Source organism: Drosophila serrata, unplaced genomic scaffold (assembly GCF_035046125.1).
Source record: "Drosophila serrata isolate PLE 108 unplaced genomic scaffold, ASM3504612v1 contig_276, whole genome shotgun sequence".
NCBI classification, from domain to species: domain Eukaryota; kingdom Metazoa; phylum Arthropoda; class Insecta; order Diptera; family Drosophilidae; genus Drosophila; species Drosophila serrata.
The window spans coordinates 274342-296812 of NW_028257174.1; the positions used below are offsets into that span (position 1 = coordinate 274342).

Consider the following 22471-nt stretch of genomic DNA (forward strand, 5'->3'; position numbering starts at 1 on the left):
GGACCTGCTCTTGGAGCTGCTTCTGGACCTGCTCCTGGAGCTGCTTCTGAAGCTGCTTCTGGACCTGCTCCTAGCTGCTTCTGGACCTGCTCCTGGAGCTGCTTCTGGACCTGCTCCTGGAGCTGCTTCTGAAGCTGCTTCTGGACCTGCTCCTAGCTGCTTCTGGACCTGCTCCTGGAGCTGCTTCTGGACCTGCTCATGGAGCTGCTTCTGAAGCTGCTTCTGGACCTGCTCCTGGAGCTGCTTCTGGACCTGCTCCTGAAGCTGCTTCTGGACCTGCTCTTGGAGCTGCTTCTGGACCTGCTCCTGGAGCTGCTCCTGGAGCTGCTCCTGGACCTGCTCCTAGCTGCTTCTGGACCTGCTCCTGGAGCTGCTTCTGGACCTGCTCCTAGCTGCTTCTCGACCTGCTCCTGGAGCTGCTTCTGGACCTGCTCCTGGAGCTGCTCCTGGAGCTGCTCCTAGCTGCTTCTGGACCTGCTCCTGGAGCTGCTCCTGGAGCTGCTCCTAGCTGCTTCTGGACCTGCTCCTGGAGCTGCTCCTGGAGCTGCTCCTAGCTGCTTCTCGACCTGCTCCTGGAGCTGCTTCTGGACCTGCTCCTGGAGCTGCTCCTGGAGCTGCTCCTAGCTGCTTCTGGACCTGCTCCTGGCGCTGCTCCTGGACCTGCTCTTAGCTGCTTGTGGACCTGCTCCTGGCGCTGCTCCTGGAGCTGCTCCTAGCTGCTCTGGAGCTGCTCCTAACTGCTTCTGGACCTGCTCCTGGAGCTGCTTCTGGAGCTGCTCCTAGCTGCTTCTGGACCTGCTCCTGGAGCTGCTCCTGGAGCTGCTCCTAGCTGCTTCTGGACCTGCTCCTGGCGCTGCTCCCGGAGCTGCTCCTAGTTGCTTCTGGACCTGCTCCTGGAGCTGCTCCTGGAGCTGCTTCTGGAGCTGCTCCTAGCTGCTTCCGGACCTGCTCCTGGAGCTGCTTCTGGACCTGCTCCTGGAGCTGCTTCTGGAGCTGCTCTTAGCTGCTTCTGGACCTGCTCCTGGAGCTGCTTCTGGACCTGCTCCTGGAGCTGCTGCTGAAACTGCTCCTAGCTGCTCCTAGCTGGTTCTGGACCTGCTCCTGGAGCTGCTTCTGGACCTGCTCCTAGCTGCTTCTCGACCTGCTCCTGGAGCTGCTGCTGAAACTGCTCCTAGCTGCTCCTAGCTGCTTCTGGACCTGCTCCTGGAGCTGCTTCTCGACCTGCTCCTGGAGCTGCTCCTGTAGCTGCTCCTAGCTGCTTCTGGACCTGCTCCTGGAGCTGCTTCTCGACCTGCTCCTGGAGCTGCTCCTGTAGCTGCTCCTAGCTGCTTCTGGACCTGCTCCTGGAGCTCCTCCTGGACCTGCTCCTGGAGCTGCTGCTGAAACTGCTCCTAGCTGCTCCTAGCTGGTTCTGGACCTGCTCCTGGAGCTGCTTCTGGACCTGCTCCTGGAGCTGCTTCTGGACCTGCTCCTAGCTGCTTCTCGACCTGCTCCTGGAGCTGCTCCTGGAGCTGCTCCTAGCTGCTTCTGGACCTGCTCCTGGAGCTGCTTCTGGAGCTGCTCCTAGCTGCTTCTGGACCTGCTCCTGGAGCTCCTCCTGGACCTGCTCCTGGAGCTGCTGCTGAAACTGCTCCTGGAGCTGCTGCTGAAACTGCTCCTAGCTGCTCCTAGCTGGTTCTGGACCTGCTCCTGGAGCTGCTTCTGGACCTGCTCCTGGAGCTGCTCCTGGAGCTGCTCCTAGCTGCTTCTGGACCTGCTCCTGGAGCTGCTCCTGGAGCTGCTCCTAGCTGCTTCTCGACCTGCTCCTGGAGCTGCTTCTGGACCTGCTCCTGGAGCTGCTCCTGGAGCTGCTCCTAGCTGCTTCTGGACCTGCTCCTGGCGCTGCTCCTGGACCTGCTCTTAGCTGCTTCTGGACCTGCTCCTGGCGCTGCTCCTGGAGCTGCTCCTAGCTGCTCTGCAGCTGCTCCTAGCTGCTTCTGGACCTGCTCCTGGAGCTGCTTCTGGAGCTGCTCCTAGCTGCTTCTGGACCTGCTCCTGGCGCTGCTCCTGGAGCTGCTTCTAGCTGCTTCTGGACCTGCTCCTGGAGCTGCTCCTGGAGCTGCTTCTGGAGCTGCTCCTAGCTGCTTCTGGACCTGCTCCTGGAGCTGCTTCTGGAGCTGCTCCTAGCTGCTTCTGGACCTGCTCCTGGAGCTCCTCCTGGACCTGCTCCTGGAGCTGCTGCTGAAACTGCTCCTGGAGCTGCTGCTGAAACTGCTCCTAGCTGCTCCTAGCTGGTTCTGGACCTGCTCCTGGAGCTGCTTCTGGACCTGCTCCTGGAGCTGCTCCTGGAGCTGCTCCTAGCTGCTTCTGGACCTGCTCCTGGAGCTGCTCCTGGACCTGCTCCTGGAGCTGCTGCTGAAACTGCTCCTAGCTGCTCCTAGCTGGTTCTGGACCTGCTCCTGGAGCTGCTTCTCGACCTGCTCCTGGAGCTGCTGCTGAAACTGCTCCTAGCTGCTCCTAGCTGCTTCTGGACCTGCTCCTGGAGCTGCTTCTCGACCTGCTCCTGGAGCTGCTCCTGTAGCTGCTCCTAGCTGCTCCTAGCTGCTTCTGGACCTGCTCCTGGAGCTGCTTCTGGACCTGCTCCTGGAGCTGCTTCTGGAGCTGCTTCTGGACCTGCTCCTGGAGCTGCTTCTGGACCTGCTCCTGGAGCTGCTCCTGGAGCTGCTCCTAGCTGCTTCCGGACCTGCTCCTGGAGCTGCTTCTGGACCTGCTCCTGGAGCTGCTGCTGAAACTGCTCCTAGCTGCTCCTAGCTGGTTCTGGACCTGCTCCTGGAGCTGCTTCTCGACCTGCTCCTGGAGCTGCTGCTGAAACTGCTCCTAGCTGCTCCTAGCTGCTTCTGGACCTGCTCCTGGAGCTGCTTCTCGACCTGCTCCTGGAGCTGCTGCTGAAACTGCTCCTAGCTGCTCCTAGCTGCTTCTGGACCTGCTCCTGGAGCTGCTTCTGGACCTGCTCCTGGAGCTGCTTCTGGACCTGCTCCTGGAGCTGCTTCTGGACCTGCTCCTGGAGCTGCTTCTGGACCTGCTCCTGGAGCTGCTTCTGGACCTGCTCCTGGAGCTGCTTCTGGACCTGCTCCTGGAGCTGCTCCTGGAGCTGCTCCTAGCTGCTTCTGGACCTGCTCCTGGAGCTGCTTCTGGAGCTGCTCCTAGCTGCTTCTGGACCTGCTCCTGGAGCTCCTCCTGGACCTGCTCCTGGAGCTGCTGCTGAAACTGCTCCTAGCTGCTTCTGGACCTGCTCCTGGAGCTGCTTCTGGACCTGCTCCTGGAGCTGCTTCTGGACCTGCTCCTGGAGCTGCTTCTGGACCTGCTCCTGGAGCTGCTTCTGGACCTGCTCCTGGAGCTGCTCCTGGAGCTGCTCCTAGCTGCTTCTGGACCTGCTCCTGGAGCTGCTTCTGGAGCTGCTCCTAGCTGCTTCTGGACCTGCTCCTGGAGCTCCTCCTGGACCTGCTCCTGGCGCTGCTCCTGGAGCTGCTCCTAGCTGCTCCTGGAGCTGCTCCTAGCTGCTTCTGGACCTGCTCCTGGAGCTGCTTCTGGACCTGCTCCTGGAGCTGCTTCTGGAGCTGCTCCTAGCTGCTTCTGGACCTGCTCCTGGAGCTGCTTCTGGACCTGCTCCTGGAGCTGCTCCTGGAGCTGCTCCTAGCTGCTTCTGGACCTGCTCCTGGAGCTGCTTCTGGACCTGCTCCTGGAGCTGCTTCTGGACCTGCTCCTGGAGCTGCTCCTGGAGCTGCTCCTAGCTGCTTCTGGACCTGCTCCTGGAGCTGCTTCTGGACCTGCTCCTGGAGCTGCTTCTGGACCTGCTCCTGGAGCTGCTCCTGGAGCTGCTCCTAGCTGCTTCTCGACCTGCTCCTGGAGCTGCTTCTGGAGCTGCTCCTGGAGCTGCTTCTGGACCTGCTCCTGGAGCTGCTTTTGGACCTGCTCCTGGAGCTGCTCCTGAAGCTGCTCCTAGCTGCTTCTGGACCTGCTCCTGGAGCTGCTCCTAGCTGCTTCTGGACCTGCTCCTGGAGCTGCTTCTGGACCTGCTCCTGGAGCTGCTCCTAGCTGCTTCTGGACCTGCTCCTGGACCTGCTCCTGGAGCTGCTTCTGGACCTGCTTCTGGACCTGCTCCTGGAGCTGCTTTTGGACCTGCTCCTGGAGCTGCTCCTGAAGCTGCTCCTAGCTGCTTCTGGACCTGCTCCTGGACCTGCTCCTGGAGCTGCTCCTAGCTGCTTCTGGACCTGCTCCAGGAGCAGCGCCAGGAGCAGCTAGGAGCAGTTTCAGCAGCAGCTCCAGGAGCAGCGCCAGGAGCAGGTCCATAAGCAGCTCCAGGAGCAGGTCCAGGAGCAGCTAGGAGCAGCTAGGAGCAGCTCCAGGAGCAGGTCCAGAGGCAGCTAGGAGCCGCTCCAGGAGCAGGGCCAGAAGCAGGTCGAGAAGCAGGTCCAGAAGCAGCTAGAAGCAGCTCCAGGGCAGCTCCAGGAGCAGCGCCAGGAGCAGCTAGGAGCAGCTCCAGGGCAGCTCCAGGAGCAGCGCCAGGAGCAGCTAGGAGCAGTTTCAGCAGCAGCTCCAGGAGCAGCGCCAGGAGCAGGTCCATAAGCAGCTCCAGGAGCAGGTCCAGGAGCAGCTAGGAGCAGCTAGGAGCAGCTCCAGGAGCAGGTCCAGAGGCAGCTAGGAGCCGCTCCAGGAGCAGGGCCAGAAGCAGGTCGAGAAGCAGGTCCAGAAGCAGCTAGAAGCAGCTCCAGGGCAGCTCCAGGAGCAGCGCCAGGAGCAGCTAGGAGCAGCTCCAGGGCAGCTCCAGGAGCAGCGCCAGGAGCAGCTAGGAGCAGCTCCAGGGCAGCTCCAGGAGCAGGTCCAGAAGCAGCTAGGAGCAGCTCCAGGAGCAGGTCCAGACGCAGCTAGGAGCAGCTCCAGAAGCAGGTCCAGAAGCAGCTAGGAGCAGCTCCAGGGCAGCTCCAGGAGCAGCACCAGGAGCAGCTAGGAGCAGCTCCAGGAGCAGGTCCAGAAGCAGCTAGGAGCAGCTCCAGGAGCAGCTCCAGGAGCAGGTCCAGAGGCAGCTAGGAGCCGCTCCAGGAGCAGGGCCAGAAGCAGGTCGAGAAGCAGGTCCAGGAGCAGCTAGGAGCAGCTAGGAGCAGTTTCAGCAGCAGCTCCAGGAGCAGGTCGGAAGCAGGTCCAGAAGCAGCTAGGAGCAGCTCCAGGAGCAGCTCCAGGAGCAGCTAGGAGCAGCTCCAGGAGCAGGTCCAGAGGCAGCTAGGAGCCGCTCCAGGAGCAGGGCCAGAAGCAGGTCGAGAAGCAGGTCCAGGAGCAGCTAGGAGCAGCTAGGAGCAGTTTCAGCAGCAGCTCCAGGAGCAGGTCGAGAAGCAGGTCCAGAAGCAGCTAGGAGCAGCTCCAGGGCAGCTCCAGGAGCAGGTCCAGAAGCAGCTAGGAGCAGCTCCAGGAGCAGGTCCAGAAGCAGCTAGGAGCAGCTCCAGAAGCAGCTCCAGGAGCAGCTCCAGAAGCAGCTCCAGGAGCAGCTCCAGGAGCAGCTCCAGGAGCAGCTCCAGGAGCAGCTCCAGGAGCAGGTCCAGAAGCAGCTCCAGGAGCAGGTCCAGGATCAGGTCCAGAAGCAGCTAGGAGCAGCTAGGAGCAGTTTCAGCAGCAGCTCCAGGAGCAGCGCCAGGAGCAGGTCCATAAGCAGCTAGGAGCAGCTAGGAGGAGCTCCAGGAGCAGGTCCATAAGCAGCTAGGAGCAGCGCCAGGGCAGCTCCAGGAGCAGGTCCAGAAGCAGCTAGAAGCAGCTCCAGGGCAGCTCCAGGAGCAGGTCCAGAAGCAGCTAGGAGCAGCTCCAGGAGCAGGTCCAGAAGCAGGTCCAGAAGCAGGTCCAGAAGCAGCTAGGAGCAGCTCCAGGAGCAGGTCCAGAAGCAGCTCCAGAAGCAGCTAGGAGCAGCTCCAGGAGCAGGTCCAGAAGCAGGTCCAGAAGCAGCTCCAGGAGCAGGTCCAGACGCAGCTAGGAGCAGCTCCAGGAGCAGGTCCAGAAGCAGGTCCAGAAGCAGCTCCAGGAGCAGGTCCAGACGCAGCTAGGAGCAGCTCCAGGAGCAGGTCCAGAAGCAGCTCCAGGGCAGCTCCAGGAGCAGCGCCAGAAGCAGCTAGGAGCAGCTCCAGGGGCAGGTCCAGAAGCAGGTCCAGAAGCAGCTCCAGGAGCAGGTCCAGACGCAGCTAGGAGCAGCTCCAGGAGCAGGTCCAGAAGCAGCTAGGAGCAGTTCCAGGAGCAGGTCCAGGAGCAGGTCCAGACGCAGCTAGGAGCAGCTCCAGGAGCAGGTCCAGAAGCAGCTAGGAGCAGTTCCAGGGCAGCTCCAGGAGCAGCGCCAGAAGCAGCTAGGAGCAGCTCCAGGGCAGCTCCAGGAGCAGCGCCAGAAGCAGCTAGGAGCAGTTCCAGGAGCAGGTCCAGGAGCAGTTCCAGGAGCAGGTCCAGGAGCAGGTCCAGACGCAGCTAGGAGCAGCTCCAGGAGCAGGTCCAGAAGCAGCTAGGAGCAGTTCCAGGAGCAGGTCCAGGAGCAGGTCCAGACGCAGCTAGGAGCAGCTCCAGGAGCAGGTCCAGAAGCAGCTAGGGGCAGCTCCAGGGCAGCTCCAGGAGCAGCGCCAGGAGCAGGTCCAGAAGCAGCACCAGGAGCAGGTCCAGAAGCAGCTAGGAGCAGCTCCAGGGCAGCTCCAGGAGCAGGTCCAGAAGCAGCTAGGAGCAGCTCCAGGGCAGCTCCAGGAGCAGCGCCAGGAGCAGGTCCAGAAGCAGCACCAGGAGCAGCTCCAGAAGCAGGTCCAGAAGCAGCTAGGAGCAGCTCCAGGGCAGCTCCAGGAGCAGGTCCAGAAGCAGCTAGGAGCAGCTCCAGGAGCAGGTCCAGGAGCAGCTAGGAGCAGCTCCAGGAGCAGGTCCAGGAGCAGCTCCAGGAGCAGGTCCAGGAGCAGGTCCAGGAGCAGCTCCAGGATCAGGTCCAGAAGCAGCTAGGAGCAGCTCCAGGAGCAGCTAGGAGCAGTTTCAGCAGCAGCTCCAGGAGCAGCGCCAGGAGCAGGTCCAGGAGCAGGTCCAGGAGCAGCTCCAGGATCAGGTCCAGAAGCAGCTAGGAGCAGCTCCAGGAGCAGGTCCAGGAGCAGGTCCAGAAGCAGCTAGGAGCAGCTAGGAGCAGCTCCAGGAGCAGGTCCAGAAGCAGGTCCAGGAGCAGGTCCAGGAGCAGGTCCAGGAGCAGCTCCAGGATCAGGTCCAGAAGCAGCTAGGAGCAGCTCCAGGAGCAGCTAGGAGCAGTTTCAGCAGCAGCTCCAGGAGCAGCGCCAGGAGCAGGTCCAGGAGCAGGTCCAGGAGCAGCTCCAGGATCAGGTCCAGAAGCAGCTAGGAGCAGCTCCAGGAGCAGCTAGGAGCAGTTTCAGCAGCAGCTCCAGGAGCAGCGCCAGGAGCAGGTCCAGGAGCAGGTCCAGGAGCAGCTAGGAGCAGCTAGGAGCAGCTCCAGGAGCAGGTCCAGGAGCAGCTCCAGGAGCAGGTCCATAAGCAGCTAGGAGCAGCTCCAGGAGCAGGTCCAGAAGCAGGTCCAGGAGCAGGTCCAGAAGCAGGTCCAGGAGCAGGTCCAGAAGCAGCTCAAGGAGCAGGTCGAGAAGCAGCTCCAGGAGCAGGTCCAGGAGCAGCTCCAGAAGCAGCGAGGAGCAGCTCCAGGAGCAGGTCCAGGAGCAGGTCCAGAAGCAGCTCCAGGAGCAGCGAGGAGCAGCTCCAGGAGCAGCTCCAGGAGCAGCTCCAGGAGCAGGTCCAGGAGCAGGTCCAGAAGCAGGTCCAGAAGCAGCTCCAGGAGCAGGTCCAGACGCAGCTAGGAGCAGCGCCAGGGCAGCTCCAGGAGCAGCGCCAGGAGCAGCTAGGAGCAGCTCCAGGGCAGCTCCAGGAGCAGGTCCAGAAGCAGCTAGGAGCAGCTCCAGGAGCAGGTCCAGAAGCAGGTCCAGAAGCAGGTCCAGAAGCAGCTAGGAGCAGCTCCAGGAGCAGGTCCAGAAGCAGCTCCAGAAGCAGCTAGGAGCAGCTCCAGGAGCAGGTCCAGAAGCAGGTCCAGAAGCAGCTCCAGGAGCAGGTCCAGACGCAGCTAGGAGCAGCTCCAGGAGCAGGTCCAGAAGCAGGTCCAGAAGCAGCTCCAGGAGCAGGTCCAGACGCAGCTAGGAGCAGCTCCAGGAGCAGGTCCAGAAGCAGCTCCAGGGCAGCTCCAGGAGCAGCGCCAGAAGCAGCTAGGAGCAGCTCCAGGGGCAGGTCCAGAAGCAGGTCCAGAAGCAGCTCCAGGAGCAGGTCCAGACGCAGCTAGGAGCAGCTCCAGGAGCAGGTCCAGAAGCAGCTAGAAGCAGCTCCAGGGCAGCTCCAGGAGCAGCGCCAGAAGCAGCTAGGAGCAGCTCCAGGGCAGCTCCAGGAGCAGCGCCAGAAGCAGCTAGGAGCAGTTCCAGGAGCAGGTCCAGGAGCAGTTCCAGGAGCAGGTCCAGGAGCAGGTCCAGACGCAGCTAGGAGCAGCTCCAGGAGCAGGTCCAGAAGCAGCTAGGAGCAGTTCCAGGAGCAGGTCCAGGAGCAGGTCCAGACGCAGCTAGGAGCAGCTCCAGGAGCAGGTCCAGAAGCAGCTAGGGGCAGCTCCAGGGCAGCTCCAGGAGCAGCGCCAGGAGCAGGTCCAGAAGCAGCACCAGGAGCAGGTCCAGAAGCAGCTAGGAGCAGCTCCAGGGCAGCTCCAGGAGCAGGTCCAGAAGCAGCTAGGAGCAGCTCCAGGGCAGCTCCAGGAGCAGCTCCAGGGCAGCTCCAGGAGCAGCGCCAGGAGCAGGTCCAGAAGCAGCACCAGGAGCAGGTCCAGAAGCAGCTAGGAGCAGCTCCAGGAGCAGGTCCAGGAGCAGGTCCAGGAGCAGGTCCAGACGCAGCTAGGAGCAGCTCCAGGAGCAGGTCCAGAAGCAGCTAGGAGCAGCTCCAGGGCAGCTCCAGGAGCAGCGCCAGGAGCAGGTCCAGAAGCAGCACCAGGAGCAGCTCCAGAAGCAGGTCCAGAAGCAGCTAGGAGCAGCTCCAGGGCAGCTCCAGGAGCAGGTCCAGAAGCAGCTAGGAGCAGCTCCAGGAGCAGGTCCAGGAGCAGCTAGGAGCAGCTCCAGGAGCAGGTCCAGGAGCAGCTCCAGGAGCAGGTCCAGGAGCAGATCCAGGATCAGCTCCAGGATCAGGTCCAGAAGCAGCTAGGAGCAGCTCCAGGAGCAGCTAGGAGCAGTTTCAGCAGCAGCTCCAGGAGCAGCGCCAGGAGCAGGTCCAGGAGCAGGTCCAGGAGCAGTTCCAGGATCAGGTCCAGAAGCAGCTAGGAGCAGCTCCAGGAGCAGGTCCAGGAGCAGGTCCAGAAGCAGCTAGGAGCAGCTAGGAGCAGCTCCAGGAGCAGGTCCAGAAGCAGGTCCAGGAGCAGGTCCAGGAGCAGGTCCAGGAGCAGCTCCAGGATCAGGTCCAGAAGCAGCTAGGAGCAGCTCCAGGAGCAGCTAGGAGCAGTTTCAGCAGCAGCTCCAGGAGCAGCGCCAGGAGCAGGTCCAGGAGCAGGTCCAGGAGCAGCTCCAGGATCAGGTCCAGAAGCAGCTAGGAGCAGCTCCAGGAGCAGGTCCAGAAGCAGGTCCAGGAGCAGGTCCAGAAGCAGGTCCAGGAGCAGGTCCAGAAGCAGCTCAAGGAGCAGGTCGAGAAGCAGCTCCAGGAGCAGGTCCAGGAGCAGCTCCAGAAGCAGCGAGGAGCAGCTCCAGGAGCAGGTCCAGGAGCAGGTCCAGAAGCAGCTCCAGGAGCAGCGAGGAGCAGCTCCAGGAGCAGCTCCAGGAGCAGGTCCAGGAGCAGGTCCAGAAGCAGGTCCAGGAGCAGGTCCAGAAGCAGGTCGAGGAGCAGGTCCAGAAGCAGCTCAAGGAGCAGGTCGAGAAGCAGCTCCAGGAGCAGGTCCAGAAGCAGCTAGGAGCAGCTCCAGAAGCAGCTCCAGGAGCAGGTCCAGGAGCAGCTCCAGAAGCAGCGAGGAGCAGCTCCAGGAGCAGGTCCAGGAGCAGGTCCAGAAGCAGCTAGGAGCAGCTCCAGGAGCAGGTCCAGAAGCAGGTCCAGGAGCAGGTCCAGAAGCAGGTCGAGGAGCAGGTCCAGAAGCAGCTCAAGGAGCAGGTCGAGAAGCAGCTCCAGGAGCAGGTCCAGAAGCAGCTAGGAGCAGCTCCAGAAGCAGCTCCAGGAGCAGGTCCAGAAGCAGGTCCAGAAGCAGGTCCAGAAGCAGCTAGGAGCAGCTAGGAGCAGCTCAAGGAGCAGGTCCAGGAGCAGCTCCAGGAGCAGGTCCAGAAGCAGCTAGGAGCAGCTCCAGAAGCAGCTCCAGGAGCAGGTCCAGAAGCAGCTAGGAGCAGCTAGGAGCAGCTTGGAGCAGCTCCAGGAGCAGGTCCAGAAGCAGGTCCAGGAGCAGGTCCAGAAGCAGCTCCAGGAGCAGGTCCAGAAGCAGCTCCAGGAGCAGGTCCAGAAGCAGCTCCAGGAGCAGGTCCAGAAGCAGCTAGGAGCAGCTAGGAGCAGCTTGGAGCAGCTCCAGGAGCAGGTCCAGAAGCAGGTCCAGAAGCAGGTCCAGAAGCAGCTCCAGGAGCAGGTCCAGAAGCAGCTCCAGGAGCAGGTTCAGAAGCAGCTCCAGGAGCAGGTCCAGAAGCAGCTCCAGGAGCAGGTCCAGAAGCAGCTAGGAGCAGCTAGGAGCAGCTTGGAGCAGCTCCAGGAGCAGGTCCAGAAGCAGGTCCAGGAGCAGGTCCAGAAGCAGGTCCAGGAGCAGGTCCAGAAGCAGCTCCAGGAGCAGGTCCAGAAGCAGGTCCAGAAGCATCTCCAGGAGCAGGTCCAGAAGCAGCTCCAGGAGCAGGTCCAGAAGCAGCTAGGAGCAGGTCCAGAAGCAGGTCCAGAAGCAGCTAGGAGCAGCTCCAGAAGCAGCTCCAGGAGCAGGTCCAGAAGCAGGTCCAGAAGCAGCTCCAGGAGCAGGTCCAGGAGCAGCTCCAGGAGCAGGTCCAGGAGCAGCTCCAGGAGCAGGTCCAGAAGCAGCTAGGAGCAGCTTATGGACCTGCTCCTGGAGCTGCTCCTAGCTGCTTCTGGACCTGCTTCTGGACCTGCTCCTGGAGCTGCTTCTGGACCTGCTCCTGGCGCTTCTCCTGGAGCTGCCCTGGCGCTGCTCCTAGCTGCTTCTGGACCTGCTCCTGGACCTGCTCCTGGAGCTGCTTCTGGAGCTGCTCCTAGCTGCTTCTGGACCTGCTCCTGGACCTGCTCCTGGACCTGGTCCTGGAGCTGCTCCTAGCTGCTTATGGACCTGCTCCTGGACCTGCTCCTACCATTACCATTTTTTAACCGATATTGATCAAATGTTTATAGCAAATTTTTCGACCAGTCAAAATTTGAAAATTTCATAACTAGGCCAAAAACGCATTAATTTCAATTCGGAAAGCAGTCGTATGTTAATTTTTAGCAGGTTAACAAAACTGCATACTCCATTTAAATTGTGAATTTTTGGCCGATTTTTGCGAATTTTCATGATGTAACACCTTTCCTTTTTTCCGAAAAATGGAAACCGTGAAAGGGTTCCATGCCCACAAAAACAACCATCTCTTGGGGTGTGTATTTTTGTTTATTGTCTGCTTTTGTTAGTTGAACAATAATGATAAAATATATAGAAATATATCAAATTTAACTATAAACTCAACGTCAGGACTCAAGATGAATGGAATCCTTCAATCTGTTGCCGCAGAATCTTTTCCATCCAGTTCCACTTGCCAATGCTCATGTTGGTGGAGTCCATAACGTTCTTCTGGCTCGGCGGGACATACTGCGGGACGTACTGCGGGACGTACTGCGGGACGTACTGGGGGACATACTGCGGGACATACTGCGGCTTGCGGGCTTTGACGGGATACGAAGGATATAATGGCATCGGCAACGGCAGCGGCTTCTTTGTGGCCGGCGGTGGGCGCAGCTTCTGATCCTTGGCAAAGCCACGAAAGATGCCGCTGCGGCCGTGCTCATGCTCCCAGGCCACATCCTCATCGGTGTAGATGGACATGTCGGACATCAATGCCAACTCTGCATCGTCCTCGGAGAGCACCGACTTCGACGGCATGTGATATAGATTCTTGCCGGTGTCCCATTCGTCCTTCTCGCGCGGCTTCTGCTGAGGATGCAGCTGGAAGTAGTCCAGTTCATCGTCGTAGTTGAAGTAGGACCCTTTCTTGTTCACGGGCGTGGCCATGGCATTCTCTGGCATCTGCCAGAGAATTGAGAAAAGGCCGAGAATTACGAGAGAGTTTTTATAGGAATTCATGTTTGGTTCGGTTGGGTGTCGATAGCTAGACTGAATAGGAGCTAGTCTACCAGAATGACAAGCTACCAGTTCGGGTTGCTTGGATGATAACAGCGTATTACCAGGGCCTACGTTGATTTATTTTTCGGGGTTTAGAAAACGCTTGGTTTTATGTTTCTCTCAAAGGAGTCTATAGTTTTCCTATGCAATTTTAATATTTCCTTGTCCTTGGAGTCCTTGGAGAAGCACTTTACCATCCTGCTGTTGACTTTCAGCTTGAATTCTTATCAATTTCTTGAGGATTTTCTTTGCTAGTTTGCTTGCATTCCGTGAATGCTTTTCTCCGGTTTTTTTTCCTCCCCTGATTTTCCTTTGATTTTCATGCTGTTGCTACTGACGTCAAGGATGCGACACTGAAATGTTCACTTATTGCGGTTTTTGTTTTTATTCTTTGCCAGTCTCCGTTGTTGTTGTTGTTTACAACCTGCGCACGATTGCCCCCGAAAGGTGCAAGGACGCCCATGGGCAGTGGGTGGTTGGGTGGCATCTAACGAATTCATCAGGGCGCGAAAACACACTCACACTCACACACACACACACACACACAAAAGATGAAGAAAAATGGCAAACTAAAGCCGAAAGATGGCCAAGAGCAAAACACCTACGCAATCGGAAGGGAAGTTGCCACATCCATCCCACACAAAACCTCTCCCTTTAATAGATCTACACTGAAAACATATAGGCATTTTCTATATATTTTCAATGATTTTATTCCCCAAGTACTTATTTTTATATTCAAAGTTACATTTTTCGTTGCAATTTCCTTATCAAATTCGTATATTTTTTCTGTTTTTATGTTTCTTTTTATGATTATTATTTTATTATTATTTTTTTCAGTGCATTATCACACTCCCTTGTTGCGGAAGCTGCCAAAGGCTGCCGGAGATGGAAATAGAAATAGGAATGCAAAACAAGAGCAGCAGACAAGTGGCCGATGATGAAGGCGAAAATGATGCTGCTGCTGCTGCTGCTGTTGCACCTACTGCTCCTGATAATAATGTTCTAAAAAGTACATGATAATGCTGATAATGATGCTGCTGCAGCAGCTGCAGGTGGAAACAAGCGTGGATGCAAGTTATGGGTTACAGAAACGCTGGTTTTCGCTCATGGAAAATGCATTTCCAGTGTCGCTTTCAATGCAACAAGCTGTCCCTATTTCTACCTCAAATGGAAAACAAGTCTACACTTGGAGAAAATTGTATATATAGCCGGAAAAACTTATCTTAAAAATGAGATTTCTTAAATTTAAAAATGTCATAGCTAAGTCAAAAATGCATTAGTTTCAATTCTAAAAGCGGTCGTATGTTAATGTTTAGCAGGTTAACAAAACTGCATAATTCATTTAAAATCGCCTGTTGATGCTGATCAAGAAAATATATGATTTATAGGGTCGAAAATGATTCCTTCATTTAGTTTCAAGCTTCTGACTGAAATTATAATACCCTGGAAAGGTAAAAATATTTTCTTCTGGTGTACATTTTACCCACGTTTCGACCAGGTCTTTTGGATTTAGTTTCCCCACCTCCCCGCCTAGCCTCCCGCTTCGTAATTGGCCAGAGAGTGGCCCGAGTTCGTTGCAATTTGCAATTAAACGGTAGCTGCAGTTTATGACAGTCGTCATTGTGGTCACTTCCTCCATCTTCGGAAGCAGGAAACCCCACATAAGTCGAGAAAACTTGGTCAGCGGTAGCTATATAAACTCGTGGAAAATAAAATATTACTCCCAAGCGGTGGAAGAGGGAGTAAAACCCAATAATTTGTGGAATAGATATATATGGTTTAAGCATGTATAGGAAAATTATATAAAAAACTTATGGAATTCGTTAATTTCTGGATTTCATGGCCAACCGAACAGAAGGTAAAAGAGGGAGAATTTACTTTGGTGCAAGCCATTATTTGCACTCATTGCCATTATTTTCACTCAATATTTAGATCCCCGAGTTAGCTCATATTCGATTTATTGTTTGCGCCACCTGGCGGTAATTTGCTGAACATTTTGTATAAGGGCTGGTCCCCCTGCCGTCTTTAAACCAGACTTATTTTTATCAGTAATTATGTTTGAAACCTAACTAGCACCTGTTTTTCTTTCAACTCGACTGGGGGCGCCCCCAGCTTATGTTAAGAAACCTGGCTAGCGAATGACTTAGGTTTAGTAAAATTCCACCAGATGTTCCACGACATGTAAAAAAACTAAGAAACCTGGCTAGAGAATTAATTAGGTTCACCTAAGTACCATCAGGTGTCGCACCCATTGCAAAAATACTAAGAAACCTGGCTAAAGACTGACTTAGGTTCAGTAAAATTCCGCCAGGTACGAGGTACCAAACGACATGTAAAAAAATTACGAAACCTGGCTAACGAATGACTTAGGTTTAGCAAAGAATCACCAGGTGTCGCACCCAATGCAAAAAATGCTAAGAAACCTGGCTAGAGAATAAATTAGGTTCAACTAAATACCACCAGGTGTCGCATCCTATGGAGCGACTATGTACTAAAACGTTCATTTAAATACTGAGTGAAAGTCATGGCATTGAGTGAAACTAATGGATTGCAGCCAGGTAAATTCATATTCTGCTGCCTTCTGTACACGAAGAGTGAGAGAGAGAATGTTTATTGAAATTATCAAAATTGAAGCTTCGCTTTGGGTCATAACAAAGACAACAATAAATTTGTTGTACCTGATTCACTTAAAAAAAAAAAATTCACATTTTAAATGGAGTATGCAGTTTTGTTAACCTGCTAAAAATTAGAATACGACTGCTTTCCGAATTGAAATTAATGCGTTTTTGGCTTAGTTATGAAATTTTTAAATTTTGACTGGTCGAAAAATTTGCTATAAAAATTTGGTCAATATCGGTTAAAAAACGGTAATGGACCTTCAGTCAGAAGCTTCAAAGAAGGTGAAGGAGTCATTTCCGACCCTATAAATTATATATATTCTTGATCAGCATCTACAGGCGAATCTTTTTAGCCATCTCCGGCCGAACAAAAATTTTTTCAGAAATTTCCCATTTTTCGGAAAAAAGGAAAGGGGTTACATCATGAAAATTCGCAAAAATCGGCCAAAAATTCACAATTTAAATGGAGTATGCAGTTTTGTTAACCTGCTAAAAATTAACATACGACTGCTTTCCGAATTGAAATTAATGCGTTTTTGGCTTAGTTATGAAAATTTTTAAATTTTGACTGGTCGAAAAATTTCCTATAAAAATTTGGTCAATATCGGTTAAAAAATGGTAATGGACCTTCAGTCAGAAGCTTCAAAGAAGGTGAAGGAGTCATTTCCGACCCTATAAATTATATATATTCTTGATCAGCATCTACAGGCGAATCTTTTTAGCCATCTCCGGCCGAACAAAAAATTTTTCAGAAATTTCCCATTTTTCGGAAAAATGGAAAGGGGTTACATCATGAAAATTCGCAAAAATCGGCCAAAAATTCACAATTTAAATGGAGTATGCAGTTTTGTTAACCTGCTAAAAATTAACATACGACTGCTTTCCGAATTGAAATTAATGCGTTTTTGGCTTAGTTATGAAATTTTTAAATTTTGACTGGTCGAAAAATTTGCTATAAAAATTTGGTCAATATCGGTTAAAAAACGGTAATGGACCTTCAGTCAGAAGCTTCAAAGAAGGTGAAGGAGTCATTTCCGACCCTATAAATTATATATATTCTTGATCAGCATCTACAGGCGAATCTTTTTAGCCATCTCCGGCCGAACAAAAAATTTTTCAGAAATTTCCCATTTTTCGGAAAAATGGAAAGGGGTTACATCATGAAAATTCGCAAAAATTCACAATTTAAATGGAGTATGCAGTTTTGTTAACCTGCTAAAAATTGACATACGACTGCTTTCCGAATTGAAATTAATGCGTTTTTGGCTTAGTTATGAAATTTTTAAATTTTGACTGGTCGAAAAATTTGCTATAAAAATTTGGTCAATATCGGTTAAAAAACGGTAATGAACCTTCAGTCAGAAGCTTCAAAGAAGGTGAAGGAGTCATTTCCGACCCTATAAATTATATATATTCTTGATCAGCATCTACAGGCGAATCTTTTTAGCCATCTCCGGCCGAACAAAAATTTTTTCAGAAATTTCCCATTTTTCGGAAAAATGGAAAGGGGTTACATCATGAAAATTCGCAAAAATCGGCCAAAAATTCACAATTTAAATGGAGTATGCAGTTTTGTTAACCTGCTAAAAATTAACATACGACTGCTTTCCGAATTGAAATTAATGCGTTTTTGGCTTAGTTATGAAATTTTTAAATTTTGACTGGTCGAAAAATTTGCTATAAAAATTTGGTCAATATCGGTTAAAAAACGGTAATGGACCTTCAGTCAGAAGCTTCAAAGAAGGTGAAGGAGTCATTTCCGACCCTATAAATTATATATATTCTTGATCAGCATCTACAGGCGAATCTTTTTAGCCATCTCCGGCCGAACAAAAATTTTTTCAGAAATTTCCCATTTTTCGGAAAAATGGAAAGGGGTTACATCATGAAAATTCGCAAAAATCGGCCAAAAATTCACAATTTAAATGGAGTATGCAGTTTTGTTAACCTGCTAAAAATTAACATACGACTGCTTTCCGAATTGAAATTAATGCGTTTTTGGCTTAGTTATGAAATTTTTAAATTTTGACTGGTCGAAAAATTTGCTATAAAAATATTGTTAATATAGGTTAAAAAATGGTAATGGACCTTCAGTCAGAAGCTTCAAAGAAGGTGAAGGAGTCATTTCCGACCCTATAAATTATATATATTCTTGATCAGCATCTACAGGCGAATCTTTTTAGCCATCTCCGGCCGAACAAAAATTTTTTCAGAAATTTCCCATTTTTCGGAAAAATGGAAAGGGGTTACATCATGAAAATTCGCAAAAATCGGCCAAAAATTCACAATTTAAATGGAGTATGCAGTTTTGTTAACCTGCTAAAAATTAACATACGTCTGCTTTCCGAATTGCGGAAAAATGGAAAGGGGTTACATCATAAAAATTCGCAAAAATCGGCCAAAAATTCACAATTTAAATGGAGTTAACCTGCTAAAAATTAACATACGACTGCTTTCCGAATTGAAATTAATGCGTTTTTGGCTTAGTTATGAAATTTTTAAATTTTGACTGGTCGAAAAATTTGCTATAAAAATTTGGTCAATATCGGTTAAAAAACGGTAATGGACCTTCAGTCAGAAGCTTCAAAGAAGGTGAAGGAGTCATTTCCGACCCTATAAATTATATATATTCTTGATCAGCATCTACAGGCGAATCTTTTTAGCCATCTCCGGCCGAACAAAAAATTTTTCAGAAATTTCCCATTTTTCGGAAAAATGGAAAGGGGTTACATCATGAAAATTCGCAAAAATTCACAATTTAAATGGAGTATGCAGTTTTGTTAACCTGCTAAAAATTGACATACGACTGCTTTCCGAATTGAAATTAATGCGTTTTTGGCTTAGTTATGAAATTTTTAAATTTTGACTGGTCGAAAAATTTGCTATAAAAATTTGGTCAATATCGGTTAAAAAACGGTAATGAACCTTCAGTCAGAAGCTTCAAAGAAGGTGAAGGAGTCATTTCCGACCCTATAAATTATATATATTCTTGATCAGCATCTACAGGCGAATCTTTTTAGCCATCTCCGGCCGAACAAAAAATTTTTCAGAAATTTCCCATTTTTCGGAAAAATGGAAAGGGGTTACATCATGAAAATTCGCAAAAATCGGCCAAAAATTCACAATTTAAATGGAGTATGCAGTTTTGTTAACCTGCTAAAAATTAACATACGACTGCTTTCCGAATTGAAATTAATGCGTTTTTGGCTTAGTTATGAAATTTTTAAATTTTGACTGGTCGAAAAATTTGCTATAAAAATTTGGTCAATATCGGTTAAAAAATGGTAATGGACCTTCAGTCAGAAGCTTCAAAGAAGGTGAAGGAGTCATTTCCGACCCTATAAATTATATATATTCTTGATCAGCATCTACAGGCGAATCTTTTTAGCCATCTCCGGCCGAACAAAAATTTTTTCAGAAATTTCCCATTTTTCGGAAAAAAGGAAAGGGGTTACATCATGAAAATTCGCAAAAATCGGCCAAAAATTCACAATTTAAATGGAGTATGCAGTTTTGTTAACCTGCTAAAAATTAACATACGACTGCTTTCCGAATTGAAATTAATGCGTTTTTGGCCTAGTTCCTAGTTTGACCTAGTTGGTATAAAAATTTAGTCAATATCGGTTAAAAAATGGTAATGGACCTTCAGTCAGAAGCTTCAAAGAAGGTGAAGGAGTCATTTCCGACCCTATAAATTATATATATTCTTGATCAGCATCTACAGGCGAATCTTTTTAGCCATCTCCGGCCGAACAAAAATTTTTTCAGAAATTTCCCATTTTTCGGAAAAATGGAAAGGGGTTACATCATGAAAATTCGCAAAAATCGGCCAAAAATTCACAATTTAAATGGAGTATGCAGTTTTGTTAACCTGCTAAAAATTAACATACGACTGCTTTCCGAATTGAAATTAATGCGTTTTTGGCTTAGTTATGAAATTTTTAAATTTTGACTGGTCGAAAAATTTGCTATAAAAATTTGGTCAATATCGGTTAAAAAACGGTAATGGACCTTCAGTCAGAAGCTTCAAAGAAGGTGAAGGAGTCATTTCCGACCCTATAAATTATATATATTCTTGATCAGCATCTACAGGCGAATCTTTTAAGCCATCTCCGGCCGAACAAAAATTTTTTCAGAAATTTCCCATTTTTCGGAAAAATGGAAAGGGGTTACATCATGAAAATTCGCAAAAATCGGCCAAAAATTCACAATTTAAATGGAGTATGCAGTTTTGTTAACCTGCTAAAAATTAACATACGACTGCTTTCCGAATTGAAATTAATGCGTTTTTGGCTTAGTTATGAAATTTTTAAATTTTGACTGGTCGAAAAATTTGCTATAAAAATATTGTTAATATAGGTTAAAAAATGGTAATGGACCTTCAGTCAGAAGCTTCAAAGAAGGTGAAGGAGTCATTTCCGACCCTATAAATTATATATATTCTTGATCAGCATCTACAGGCGAATCTTTTTAGCCATCTCCGGCCGAACAAAAAATTTTTCAGAAATTTCCCATTTTTCGGAAAAATGGAAAGGGGTTACATCATGAAAATTCGCAAAAATTCACAATTTAAATGGAGTATGCAGTTTTGTTAACCTGCTAAAAATTGACATACGACTGCTTTCCGAATTGAAATTAATGCGTTTTTGGCTTAGTTATGAAATTTTTAAATTTTGACTGGTCGAAAAATTTGCTATAAAAATTTGGTCAATATCGGTTAAAAAACGGTAATGGACCTTCAGTCAGAAGCTTCAAAGAAGGTGAAGGAGTCATTTCCGACCCTATAAATTATATATATTCTTGATCAGCATCTACAGGCGAATCTTTTTAGCCATCTCCGGCCGAACAAAAAATTTTTCAGAAATTTCCCATTTTTCGGAAAAATGGAAAGGGGTTACATCATGAAAATTCGCAAAAATTCACAATTTAAATGGAGTATGCAGTTTTGTTAACCTGCTAAAAATTAACATACGTCTGCTTTCCGAATTGCGGAAAAATGGAAAGGGGTTACATCATGAAAATTCGCAAAAATCGGCCAAAAATTCACAATTTAAATGGAGTTAACCTGCTAAAAATTAACATACGACTGCTTTCCGAATTGAAATTAATGCGTTTTTGGCTTAGTTATGAAATTTTTAAATTTTGACTGGTCGAAAAATTTGCTATAAAAATTTGGTCAATATCGGTTAAAAAACGGTAATGAACCTTCAGTCAGAAGCTTCAAAGAAGGTGAAGGAGTCATTTCCGACCCTATAAATTATATATATTCTTGATCAGCATCTACAGGCGAATCTTTTTAGCCATCTCCGGCCGAACAAAAAATTTTTCAGAAATTTCCCATTTTTCGGAAAAATGGAAAGGGGTTACATCATGAAAATTCGCAAAAATCGGCCAAAAATTCACAATTTAAATGGAGTATGCAGTTTTGTTAACCTGCTAAAAATTAACATACGACTGCTTTCCGAATTGAAATTAATGCGTTTTTGGCTTAGTTATGAAATTTTTAAATTTTGACTGGTCGAAAAATTTGCTATAAAAATTTGGTCAATATCGGTTAAAAAATGGTAATGGACCTTCAGTCAGAAGCTTCAAAGAAGGTGAAGGAGTCATTTCCGACCCTATAAATTATATATATTCTTGATCAGCATCTACAGGCGAATCTTTTTAGCCATCTCCGGCCGAACAAAAATTTTTTCAGAAATTTCCCATTTTTCGGAAAAAAGGAAAGGGGTTACATCATGAAAATTCGCAAAAATCGGCCAAAAATTCACAATTTAAATGGAGTATGCAGTTTTGTTAACCTGCTAAAAATTAACATACGACTGCTTTCCGAATTGAAATTAATGCGTTTTTGGCCTAGTTCCTAGTTTGACCTAGTTGGTATAAAAATTTAGTCAATATCGGTTAAAAAATGGTAATGGACCTTCAGTCAGAAGCTTCAAAGAAGGTGAAGGAGTCATTTCCGACCCTATAAATTATATATATTCTTGATCAGCATCTACAGACGAATCTTTTTAGCCATCTCCGGCCGAACAAAAATTTTTTCAGAAATTTCCCATTTTTCGGAAAAAAGGAAAGGGGTTACATCATGAAAATTCGCAAAAATCGGCCAAAAATTCACAATTTAAATGGAGTATGCAGTTTTGTTAACCTGCTAAAAATTAACATACGACTGCTTTCCGAATTGAAATTAATGCGTTTTTGGCTTAGTTATGAAATTTTTAAATTTTGACTGGTCGAAAAATTTGCTATAAAAATATTGTTAATATAGGTTAAAAAATGGTAATGGACCTTCAGTCAGAAGCTTCAAAGAAGGTGAAGGAGTCATTTCCGACCCTATAAATTATATATATTCTTGATCAGCATCTACAGGCGAATCTTTTTAGCCATCTCCGGCCGAACAAAAATTTTTTCAGAAATTTCCCATTTTTCGGAAAAATGGAAAGGGGTTACATCATGAAAATTCGCAAAAATCGGCCAAAAATTCACAATTTAAATGGAGTATGCAGTTTTGTTAACCTGCTAAAAATTAACATACGACTGCTTTCCGAATTGAAATTAATGCGTTTTTGGCTTAGTTATGAAATTTTTAAATTTTGACTGGTCGAAAAATTTGCTATAAAAATTTGGTCAATATCGGTTAAAAAATGGTAATGGACCTTCAGTCAGAAGCTTCAAAGAAGGTGAAGGAGTCATTTCCGACCCTATAAATTATATATATTCTTGATCAGCATCTACAGACGAATCTTTTTAGCCATCTCCGGCCGAACAAAAATTTTTTCAGAAATTTCCCATTTTTCGGAAAAAAGGAAAGGGGTTACATCATGAAAATTCGCAAAAATCGGCCAAAAATTCACAATTTAAATGGAGTATGCAGTTTTGTTAACCTGCTAAAAATTAACATACGACTGCTTTCCGAATTGAAATTAATGCGTTTTTGGCTTAGTTATGAAATTTTTAAATTTTGACTGGTCGAAAAATTTGCTATAAAAATATTGTTAATATAGGTTAAAAAATGGTAATGGACCTTCAGTCAGAAGCTTCAAAGAAGGTGAAGGAGTCATTTCCGACCCTATAAATTATATATATTCTTGATCAGCATCTACAGGCGAATCTTTTTAGCCATCTCCGGCCGAACAAAAATTTTTTCAGAAATTTCCCATTTTTCGGAAAAATGGAAAGGGGTTACATCATGAAAATTCGCAAAAATCGGCCAAAAATTCACAATTTAAATGGAGTATGCAGTTTTGTTAACCTGCTAAAAATTGACATACGACTGCTTTCCGAATTGAAATTAATGCGTTTTTGGCTTAGTTATGAAATTTTTAAATTTTGACTGGTCGAAAAATTTGCTATAAAAATTTGGTCAATATCGGTTAAAAAATGGTAATGGACCTTCACTCAGAAGCTTCAAAGAAGGTGAAGGAGTCATTTCCGACCCTATAAATTATATATATTCTTGATCAGCATCTACAGACGAATCTTTTTAGCCATCTCCGGCCGAACAAAAATTTTTTCAGAA

The 22471-nt window shown here is 49.2% G+C and overlaps 1 long non-coding RNA gene across 1 annotated transcript in view; it reads left to right on the top strand.

Moving 5' to 3' along the window:
- The window catches only part of LOC110179730 (uncharacterized), an 81217-nt gene extending 67067 nt beyond the window's left edge, over nt 1-14150 (top strand). The window contains exon 4 of the long non-coding RNA XR_015272233.1: nt 13169-14150. This is a non-coding gene — a long non-coding RNA (uncharacterized LOC110179730). The remainder of the gene's footprint in view (nt 1-13168) is intronic.
- Nucleotides 14151-22471: the final 8321 nt, after the last annotated feature.